The sequence below is a fragment of the Seriola lalandi genome, unplaced genomic scaffold (assembly GCF_002814215.2).
Source record: "Seriola lalandi dorsalis isolate HSWRI2012SDOR001 ecotype SW California unplaced genomic scaffold, Sedor1 jcf7180002054916, whole genome shotgun sequence".
In the NCBI taxonomy this organism is placed as follows: Eukaryota; Metazoa; Chordata; class Actinopteri; order Carangiformes; family Carangidae; genus Seriola; species Seriola lalandi.
In genome coordinates this window covers 773,368-784,474 of record NW_019525468.1, presented here as the reverse complement: position 1 = coordinate 784,474, position 11,107 = coordinate 773,368, and positions in this window count along the sequence as shown.

The window sequence follows — 11,107 nt, the reverse complement described above, 5'->3', positions numbered from 1 at the left end:
CTTTCTTTTTGGGTCACTCACACCGGGTATGTGCCTCCACATTGCTGCGCCGGAACAACACTGCGCGGGCTGGTGGTGACGCGTGGAGGCTGATTTATACTACTGCGTCAAGTCGACGCCGTCACGACGCAGAGCCTCTGCGTCGACGTGAACCCCCGACACAGAGCCTCTGCGTCCGTCAACGTGCACCTCCAAAAATGTCTAGGCATTTTATCGTAGCAATGTTTTGCTATATTGTGACAAACACTTACCTGCCCCATGGCATGTAGCCCTCCAAAATTAAGTCGCCAGGGGTTTATTTTAGTCGCATTTGGCGAGTGGCGACCGTTAGTTTACAGCCCTGTACCCGTCACTATGAACATGTTAGCATACTGATGTAAGCATTTTTTAAAAGATCCACATGGCTGCCAGCCTGGTCGTAGACTGTTGCTGAGTGTCAAACTACTATTAAATAATAAAGTGGGTTGATGTTTTCTGAACCTTATGTTTGATTGCTGCACATTTAGCCATCAATATTTAATCCGGTGTTAAAATTCTCACCTTGCCGCAGTGATGTACAAGTGTCCTCCACGACCGTGTGACATCACAATCACAACAATTACATGGTTATTTCTTTTAAGTGCATCATATGAGTAAAAATAGTGATCTGGATTCAGACATCTTGACTTTGGTTTCTCTCAGTACACCTCTCTCACCAGGATGTCAGGTCCTTAGCATTCACACCTGCATTAACCTTTCCCTCTTTCAATAACACATACGCTTTTATCTGTCCATAGGCAGGAAAGAAAGAGTGAGTAAGAGAAAATGCAGAGAGAATAACAGTGCAAAGGACACTGAGGTGCGTGGGTGAGTGTGCAGACAGAGAGCCACTTTAACTGTTTGGGATTAGAAATAAAATATATTACCCTCAAAAAATGAAGCACATTATTGAATGGGCTCATGCATTCACAAATGAGAGCTCCACACGCGCACACACAAGCAGCATGAAATATGTATCAGCCTGAGATATGGTTTTCACTCAGAATAATAATCAATGCTGTGGACAGAACAGAGCAGTAAAGACAAAATCAAATTCCACAGCCACCCGCAGACACAAAGTAAGCCCGGTCGCATCGCAACCGCTAGCAGCACCATCCCGGGGGGAATCTAAATTATGTTCCAGGGGACCAAGTTCCAGGGAACTTAATTCCAGGCTAGACCAACACCCACCCCCCCTAACTCAACCCTGGAACTTAGGCGACTAAGTTCCAGGGTTGACAAAGTTTTCATTGTAACACCAACTGAGCCTGTGAGTCTCCAGTGGTTTCATGCTAGTTTAGCTGTCAGAATCTTTGTGTTCTCTGCATAGAGAAAACCATGACAAATGTTTTGGGGATGATTTGCCGGGAAATGTCAAAAGGTTTTATTCTGTTTGTCTCTATCTCTTGGAGGGCATGCACTGAGTATTTTACATATCAATGTGTGCGTGTGTGTGTTTACAAGACTTGTAAACATTGCCACCTTGTGATAGAATACTTAACAGTGACATTCTTTCCATTTCCCAGGTATTTGCATATTCCTTGAATTGCCAGCTTTCTGTGCAGTGTTTTTCAACCACTCGTAGGGTCAAGCGAAGTTGGAAAACATCATCATCCACTGGTGAAACTTAATCAACATCCTAATTCAGCATGAAAATAGCTTTCCTTCTCTTTTCAGGCAACAACTGTGATAACTGGCAATTGGACGTACAAATGTTTGAATACTGAACAGTCACAGGGGGGAAAAAAAGCAGCTTACTGTTGAGAAGTATATTCTTGAAATTAGGAATACTGCCAAATTTGACCCATCTTTCGCAGTTTATGATGAGCTGTCATCGATAAGCAACTGTTTAGTGAAGATACAGCAAAATTGTGTGACTGGAAAAAGCCTATGAATAAATTTAAGCTCAAAAAGCCTATCAGTTTGTAGAGGAAAAAAAAAAAAAAAACTCCATTATGTCTCAACATCTGCAAGATGGATTGTCACAAATTTTGATACAGTCGAATGGAAAATACAAAGAAGTGAAACAACCTTCTTCCTGGGAATTCAACTGTTTCTGACATTTCAGCGGCTCCAGCAGTCACCAAAAAAGGTAACAGCATTGTGGGAATTGTGTCTTTTTCACATCCTGACAATAGAGGTAGCAGAATAATCAATGTTGAAGCATGTTTGTGCTACAAGTTATTTACATCTGATCTTTTAGCTCTTTCTTCCTGTTGACAGAAGTGAGACGTGGCTACATCACGGTTGTTTTCAGTTCTTGGCATTTCGGCTTTCACGAGACTGACAGCTCTCTCTGGGCCGAGATTTGAGGCATCTTGATATATAAATGATGGTTAAAGTCTTTGATAATATTCTTGGTATTTACTGACATGATGAATGGTTCATGCTGCATGTTCGCTGTCACTTCACTTTCCACCTTCAAAAGACGGGATGTGTGCCAGGCGCCGGCTAATGCTCTGCAGTATTCACTGATCTTCTAATGCTATTTGGACAGTGACACCCCTTTCATGGTTTAATTCATTGTTCTTATCGTTCTGACTGTCAAATCACACAGGAGCTACTAAGTTAATGTACTGAAAGGTTGTTTTTTTTTTTTTACCCCCCCCCCCCCATCTTCATGAGATGAATAGTTAAGAACATGACAGCACTGAAATTACAGAGGTCCTGATTTCAGCTTTTAAAAAGTGACAGAGGAGTCACTTTGTGGCGTTTTATTGGAAATCCAATAACTTTTGCCAACAACCCAGAAACATCACAGTTTGGCCTCTTTATTTTCAGGTACCACTTCATATTTCCAAGTATCGCTTTGAGAATTTTGACCTGACATCAGAGTCATGACAGATTCTGCATGGAGCAGATAGGAAGGTAAATGGGGGCTGAATTAAATGAGTCCCAAACCTCTGCTTCTCTTCCAGAGATGTTTCCAATTAAGTCAAGTTGTTTTTCAGGTCAATGATGAATTCAGTGGGTGATGCCCCAGACCTTTCCTCTTCCAGCTACTTTGCCTTTTTTTTTTAGACTAAATTAATGCTACAAATCAACAATGATGTAGACAATAAGCCGACTTTTCACCTAGGACTAAAAGGTGTTGAAAATCATGACACTTTTATGCACACACCTGTCCTCCCTCTAGAGTTAAATCTATTACGAGTCCAGCAGAAATTCTGAAGGGTATTGTAGCTCACATGAAATCTTATTAGCTATTTTGCCCACTTTTTACCATCCAAAAAAAAAAAAAACCTTATCTGGATCCAGCAGTATATAACGACTACATTTCATTTTCAAAATCACCTTACATAACTTAATAGTTACAGTAAAAAAAAAACAGGGTTATTATAAAACTTATGAATTCCAGCCTCAGCAATAACGACCACTTCTGGCCTAACAGCTGGCTACGGTTCTCTCAGGTCACAGTGCACACGACGCTCAACTCGTGGCCACAAATAACCTTCTCATTGCTGTGTCATCAGCACGAACCTAACCTCTCTGCAGCCTTTCAAAACTACTGGTCATGCTTTTCACTCAGATTGCTTTATAAACTGTGCTGGAAATAAAAGTAGCACCTTAAACTCATCATAGCCTTTTAATCAGGAAGCCACTTGTATAACATTTTCAAGGAAGTACATTTTTATTTCTCGTTATTCCCTGTAAAATGTGAGGTCAGAGTGTTACTCCACGGGCTTCAATTTTCAGTCTTGGTAGCATCACTCATGTTTCATTGCATTCATCTACTCATACAAAGTCATTCTGACACTTTCCTTACATGTTAAGGCTGGGATATCTGTAATCATTTATAATCTTGTCTCAGACTGAAAACCCACAAGAAGCTAGCACACGGTGGTAGCTGTTAAAATGCATTAAAAGGATGTGAGACATTATTCTCCTTTAACATACACTGGCGTTTCTGAACTGAGTAAGGTTTTATCAGGATGTTTACCATTACACTCAACCCCTTAATTGGACCAGAGTCGGGCCAGGTCCGTGTATTCAAAGTGATCACATCCAGGTAGGGCTCTGTCTTTTTGCTGTGGGTCTCATATGTCAATGTGTCAAATACATGAGTGGATCTGAGCAGACTTGCAAAAAGCTCTGATCACTTGGTGGGTCACAATTGTAAGAAAACTGTTGGGAGAGTGGCGACAAAGAAGTGCAGGGAAACTGACATCTCCTCCTACTCTTTTTAACCATGGCAACAGTCACGAAACTTTACAAGTGTGTAGTTATGATCAAAATGAAGTTTGCTAACATCAGCTAACTTTAGCCACCATACACTTAGGTTATACCAGACCAAGTCAGCACTAAAAACTCTTATTAGTGCTTCACAAAGTCAACTTTTTTACTGATATTACTAGTACATACAAGTTTGTTAATTACACAACACACTGTACACTCTATTCATGTAATTTTGAAAGCCCTGTCATATAAACTTGCCACCCTGACACTGTGTTATTCTATCACATGGTGTTAATTCAGGCTTTTCATCCCATATGGGATTTATGTTGGATTGACTTGGTACATTTAGCACTGTAATTTCAACTGTCTGCGAAATAGAGTGGAAGTAATGTATCTCCTGAAAAACTGTGTGCATGTGTGAGTCAGTGTGTGTGTGTGTATATTGTACACACGTTGCAATGCTTCTCCCTGCGCTGCAATCAATCCCTTTAATTACTCTGTCATCGCTGCAACCAAAGCCTTCATCAGAGGCCAAAACACTGCAATCCTGGCAGAGTGAGTGGAAGAGGGAGACTAGAAGACTAGAAGAGAGAGAGAGAGTTATTCCTGACAGTGTAAAGTGTTGGATATGCGTAATAGTGCAATGAATGTGCGGACATGACAGTTTTTAAATAATTTGGGGGTTTTCAATGTGAATCTCTGCACATCTATAAATCTGTCATTTATGTAAATCACTCGAATGAATTAGCATGCATTAGCTATTAATAATTGAACATCATTTCCAAATTGCTTTGCATCGATTTTACAGCGGGGAGAAGAGGGAGTTACTTTATACATCCAAATTATATAAGATACAGATTTGCTGTTTGAGAAAAGTGTACTAATATCGGCAGATATTTTTCTAAGCTCCTCTCAGGCAAACAGTCCCATTAGACGTGATATACTCCTACGACCTCTCACAAGAGGTCAGTAAAAGACAAGACAATGCACTACTGTAGAAATCAAACAGTCTCAGTTTGAGCAAAACAAAACAAAACAATGGTGAGTTTAAAATTTTACTGATCTGAGATAACGTTGACGAAAGCCACCGTCATATACGGCAAAGACCGAACCGAAATGAGACAGTCTGGCCAATGTGAGGATTTCCGCTTTGCGCCCCCAGCTGCGCCCGCCCTTACTGCAGGAGTCTGTGAGATGTTTCCCTGTCTTCTGAAATGTAAGTTTCAAACTTTTATAATACATATTTGCATATTTTGTTCAGTTAATCCTTTTATAGACATCGGCGTCACTGCATTCCACTGCTGCGTATCTCACTCTGCAGTAAAACTCTTCAATCCTTCTTCTTATTTTGAGGCATGAGGCCGCATTCTTCTTTGCTCTAGTTGAGTTGCTGAGAGTGCAGTACTCTGCTAGCCTCTAGGCAGTGTTCAGAGGGTGGCCCGGGGGGGTGTTACTCAGCTTTTCATCATTCTCAACCTTTAGAACGTGCCCATAGGAGGTGACAATGTTGTGACTGGGAACTGGTGGTGGCGGTGTTGTGTTGTTCACCTCTGCTGCACTTTGTTCTTTTGTCCTGGTAGATCATCGTTGCTCCGGTCTAATGAGATCACACAGAACGTACCATAGAAAGTAGCACACCAAGAGATATGTTTGGGGTTTATTTTTGAGGCGGAGGAAACACATGCTTATACACACACATGCACATTCATACATATCACAGCAGACTTCTGTGTCAGGTCTGTGTGTGTGTGTGTGTGTGTGTGGGGGGGGGCTCAGTAAGCAACACTTCTTGGCTTGCTGATAGATTGAGTGGTGAATTGCTGTCTGATGGAAAAGGAAGAAACAACAGAAACTTTGATCGAGCCATCACAAACTAATATCCTTCCCTTACGTCACTCTGCACTGAGAGTCAGACAAAATGAACCTCTTTGAGGTGGCACTGTGAGAAGCGCTGCTCAGTCTGTTGCACTGCTTTTGTAACATGTCTTGAAACCTAACAGGTACTATTTTTGGGATAACATGCTCATTTTACATGTCCGCTTCAAGAAGAAAGCTTTATGGTTACTGCTCTGGCTGACATGCAACACACACACGCCATACACACAAAGTAGCTGTCCTGCAAAAATAGGACTGTCTGAATTAGATTTTTTAAATTATAATTTTGTCCAGGCACTATTTGAGAATTTACAATATACATGGATTCAACTTTGAGATATTTTATTTATGTTGTTATGTTATGATGTTTACACTTCAGGAGCTCGATAAAACCGCCTGACTTCAGCTAAATGATATGATGCAAACACTAAAGACTTGGACTAAAGAGACTAAGAATTTACTCAACTCACCCTGTACAATATTTGCCTCCTCCACGCTGTCTTACTTATCAAAGTCTGCAAAATGGGAGGAAAAAGGTTTTGAACAAGAGCCAAGCTCGACTCTAATATTCTTATTGAACTATCAAACAACATGCAAAGGAACTGAGGCACAGACTAGAATGCATGTTTTTGTTGCCACTACTATAAAATTGTAGGAGCAGCAATTCCTCCTGTAGCTCATAAGAGATAGTGTATGATCAATTCTTGAAAAGAGCCAAGAAAATGGCACATCAATATTATTACTGTGAAATGTCAAAAAGAGAAAGGGGGTCAAGCTGCATACTGCAGTGAACACCTCAGCAACCCAAACAGCTGCCAGGAAAATTTAGGGTTTTGACCCCAAATGCCCTTGAAAGTAAGCACAAGGCTTTTAAGTAACCATTTTCTCTTTTTAAAACCCATTTGTCTTGGACAAAATGTGGAATTTATGTGTGTGCAAACTGTGTTTGTCTGCACACCGTGTACTGGCAAGGGAGATTTCTCTAGTGTGATTTGTGGGGTCAGTATCTGTCTATAATTACCTGTCCACTATGAGCCCACAGTATTTGTCCCGTCATTAACCGGCATGAATCAACCTCAATCCTTACTTTGTCAGCTGTAATCAAGCTTTAGCCATTACATTGTGCTTTAACACATCCGCTGCTTCCACGCTTGAAATCACAGCAGCTCTTTCATTGGTTGGTGATATTTCTTTTTTATTTTCTTTAATGTTATTTAGCATTCCTGACACAGCACATTTGCAGTGTTACTCAGCAGTGGAAAAAGTCTCGACTGTCTCATGGAGCAGATATAAAGTGCTATGTCACCTCTAACAATAGCGCGCTTGCTGAACAGAAACCAAGGCCAAGTGTTGATTTTTGCAGTTTTGCCGTGCATGTTCCCAAGCTACAACATTTCCACCTAAATTTGTGTCAGCCTGCGCCGTATTATTCCAGAGCCACTTTGTTCATCCCTAATTCGGCTCAGTGATACAGCAAGACCTTCACTGAGCTAAGGTTTCCCCGTCACTGCCTTCATTTTCTCTGGTTATTTTTCTCCTGCTGACTTGTTTGTTGTGATCTGTCCTCGTGCCCATTTCCTGGCAGTGAGAAGCTGATATAGAGCAAGCAGAGAAATTGCAGGAAATGGGCTCCTTGTGCACTCATGGTTTGACATCATTTCCATATGGACATCTGGGGCCAATCAAGGAGCTGAATTGAAGCCGGGGAAGCTCAGGTGTCTGAAAGACTTTCATAATAAAGAAAAGAAACTAGCACTCAGGCAATAAGAGACTCACAAATGGAAAAGAATGCAGAGATGGGAGTCAAAGCACACTTGTTAATGACTCGCAGAAGTCTTGCCAACCCTCTCCTTATGTTACGCCTCTCTGTCCCTTTCCTTCTTGCCCTCTCTTTCCCACACACACACACACACACACACACACAACACACACACACACACAACACACAAATCTACAGTAAAATGCTCCCTGACCCAGAAGTGCCAAGGGATGAGACTGCATTTAGCTGCTGTGGTGTATAATGCACTTTGATCACGTCTGATCAGAATTTGTGACACTTCCCAGCTCCTTCTCTTTTGCCTGTTAGGGATTTGAATAATAAAGGAACAATCTCTTAAAGGTGCTTTTAGTTTCTCCATTTCCTCTATTTTATATTTCAGTGAGAGGCACATCTCCTTCTTTGTGCTACGTAAGTTCATTTGAAGCAGGCGAGGCTTGAGGGGTTTCCAATCTCAGCGAGTCTTTCAAGGTGAGGTTACGTAAGCAGCTGAGGCTTAATCTTTAGCTTTTATTATGTATGCCTATGTTTAATGGCAAATAACTGCTTTCTCCCCTTATGTTCTTTCGTGTCTCGACTTTGTCCTGTCTTGTCTTTGATCCAAAACAACCGAACCTGCCAAACAACTGGGCATATGTGCCGAGATGAAAACTTGGTTTAGATGAGAAGTTATGGCCACTCAGGCAGCCATAATGAACCCACATCCTTTGAAAACCAGAATCAGAAAAATATAACCTCTACAGGTATCTGACACGAAGACAATCAGCCTACCTTTATTTCTGTGCGCTCGCTTTTGTTTTTCGTCAATGTCCTTTCTCTCTGATAAAAAAAAAAACCCCACTGAAAAAAGTTGTCTAGCTTCACTTTCCTCTCATACAACACAAAAGTATTCACCATGAAAGAGAGGCAAGCATAAAGTGTTTACCCAGGAGAAAAAGTAAGCTTTGTATTTCAGAGCCCACACATGTATCCTTATATTTTGGCTTTAATCAGCACTTGTTATAGGTCAACATCTCTCTCTTTTTCTATAATTATGGTGTGGAGGGGACACGGTCATGCCGCATTACTTCTGTGGTCATCTACTTTCTGGGTGCGTGAGACTGGGATTGTGGGACTAAGAGTGGGAGATAGAGGAGGAGAATTTTTGCAGGTCATAAATGTGGCCCAGTTAGATTCTTGTCATTTTCTTTTTTGTTGAACAGGGAAAGGTTGAGGCGAGGCATATCTAACCTGCATGGCTGAAATGCCAGAGAGTGCTACTCTCTTCTTACTTTATCTTTGTGTCTTAAAGGGAGACTAACTCGTGTTCGAAAGAAAGTGAATGTCCACCTGTGCAAAATGGCTTAAATGGATGAGTCCAATAATATCAAAAAATAAAAGTATTCAAAATAATACAGCGTCATTTGCTTTCCCCACATGTGAAATCAAGAAAGGTGATTTCTATACATATTTAGGAAGACTCTTGTGTGATTTTTATGATGCGTGTTTTCCAGTTTGACAAGTATAGAGGGTCATTTTTATCACAGTTTCACGACCAAAGACACAAAACAGAAAAAGTTTATGGAAAGGATTCAGTGCATTTGTCTGCTATAATGTAAGCTGCAAATATTAGCATGTCTGGCTAACAAGCTCACTACCCACAGTAATTTAGCATTACTTCCAAAGCCAAGCAACATATCATTAGCTAAGAGCAGAATTCCAGGTTACCTGTCAAAAATCTCCATTCAGAAATAACACATCCACATCTTTGTGGGAGCCAAAATACTATGCAAGAGTTGAAGTTACACAACAGGAACTACATTTAAACTTGGTGCCCTTTAATCTTAGTCCTCATCCTAAAAGCTTTAATCATATGTAAGTGAAAAATTCTTGAAATATGAACAATAACCCAGACATCTCTGTGTTGCTTGTTCAAGTATGTTTATTTTCTTTTGTGGTTATGTTAGAGTGAAATAACATTTGACATGTGTGATGTAATGCATAGACCGTGTTTGGAAAGGAGAAAGTTACTCCCTTAAACAAGTGAGCGATCTGATCACAGAAAACTTGTCACATCCTTAGCATCTCAACTGGGATCATTTCATGAAACATGACGAGGAAAAGTAAACATGAGCTCACTATTCAATATTACCCCTTGATGTCATTTGGTCTTGCTAACATTTATACTTTTTATAACACAGCAAATAGTTACATAAGGTCGTTTAGGTTGAACCTCCTTAAAATATGAGGTTTGACTTTCAGATCTTCTACAGGTGCAGTGCAGCTGACATTCTGGATACACACCTTCTAAATCACTGTCTATTTGTATGGCACTTAAAATCTTTCTCTGTTTCTCAAAGACTGATAGCAGACTTTGGAGAAATCAATTTTTCCCCACACTCCACAAAGTCCACACTCAACATAATCCCAGTTTGGTAAGTATAGTCCGTTCATTTCGATCCAGACGCACAGTTGGCACAGATACAGCACATAGAGAGGTTACAGGAAACCATTTTTGTCCTGTCTGTCTTGGCTTACTCTCTCCTGTGAAGCCAGAAACTAATGATTCTCCACTAAAAACCAGAAAGTGAGAACTGTTCTTCACACATGAAAGATTCAGTGTTTCCTCAACATACGTTTTTTTAAAAATCACTGCAGGCGCTGCAATGTCACAAAGCCACAATCACACAATTCTGCAGAAGGTTTTTAAGTGATGGCTAAAGTGACACCAAGGCGCACCACGGCGATGGGGAGAGAGAAAGAACAGTGAAAGAAAAAGAAGAGAGTGAAAGGAAGATTTAACAGCTATCATTAAGTTAGATTTTTAGATAGATTTTCTTCTGATGTTTCTTTATTTGTGATGCATTTGAAAAAGAAACATCAGCCTTTTAAACATGGACAGCTTGTGCTGCAGCCACTGTGCCCGCTGGGAATGAAAGAGTGATTGTAATATTGTCAACATTGATTTGACTTGATTTGACAGTGTGGTCAGTTAAGCTTGACGAACAAATGTAAACTTGCCACCGTAGGAACAGTGGTTACATAACCTTCGCAACTCCAGCTACGTGTCATATAGTGATATAGGTGTAGTCTGGGATTTAGGCAAATACCACCCCACCCCCACCTCCAAACCCCCCCATCTCGGATCTAGCTGTTGCTCGAAATAATCTTGGGGGGAAACACTGGGATGTTTTGGACGCATTGGATTTGTGAGTTGGCCACTTGAAGCCTCTTGAAAATAGCTTCTTTTTTTTGTGTGTGTGTGTGTGTGGGGGGGGGGGG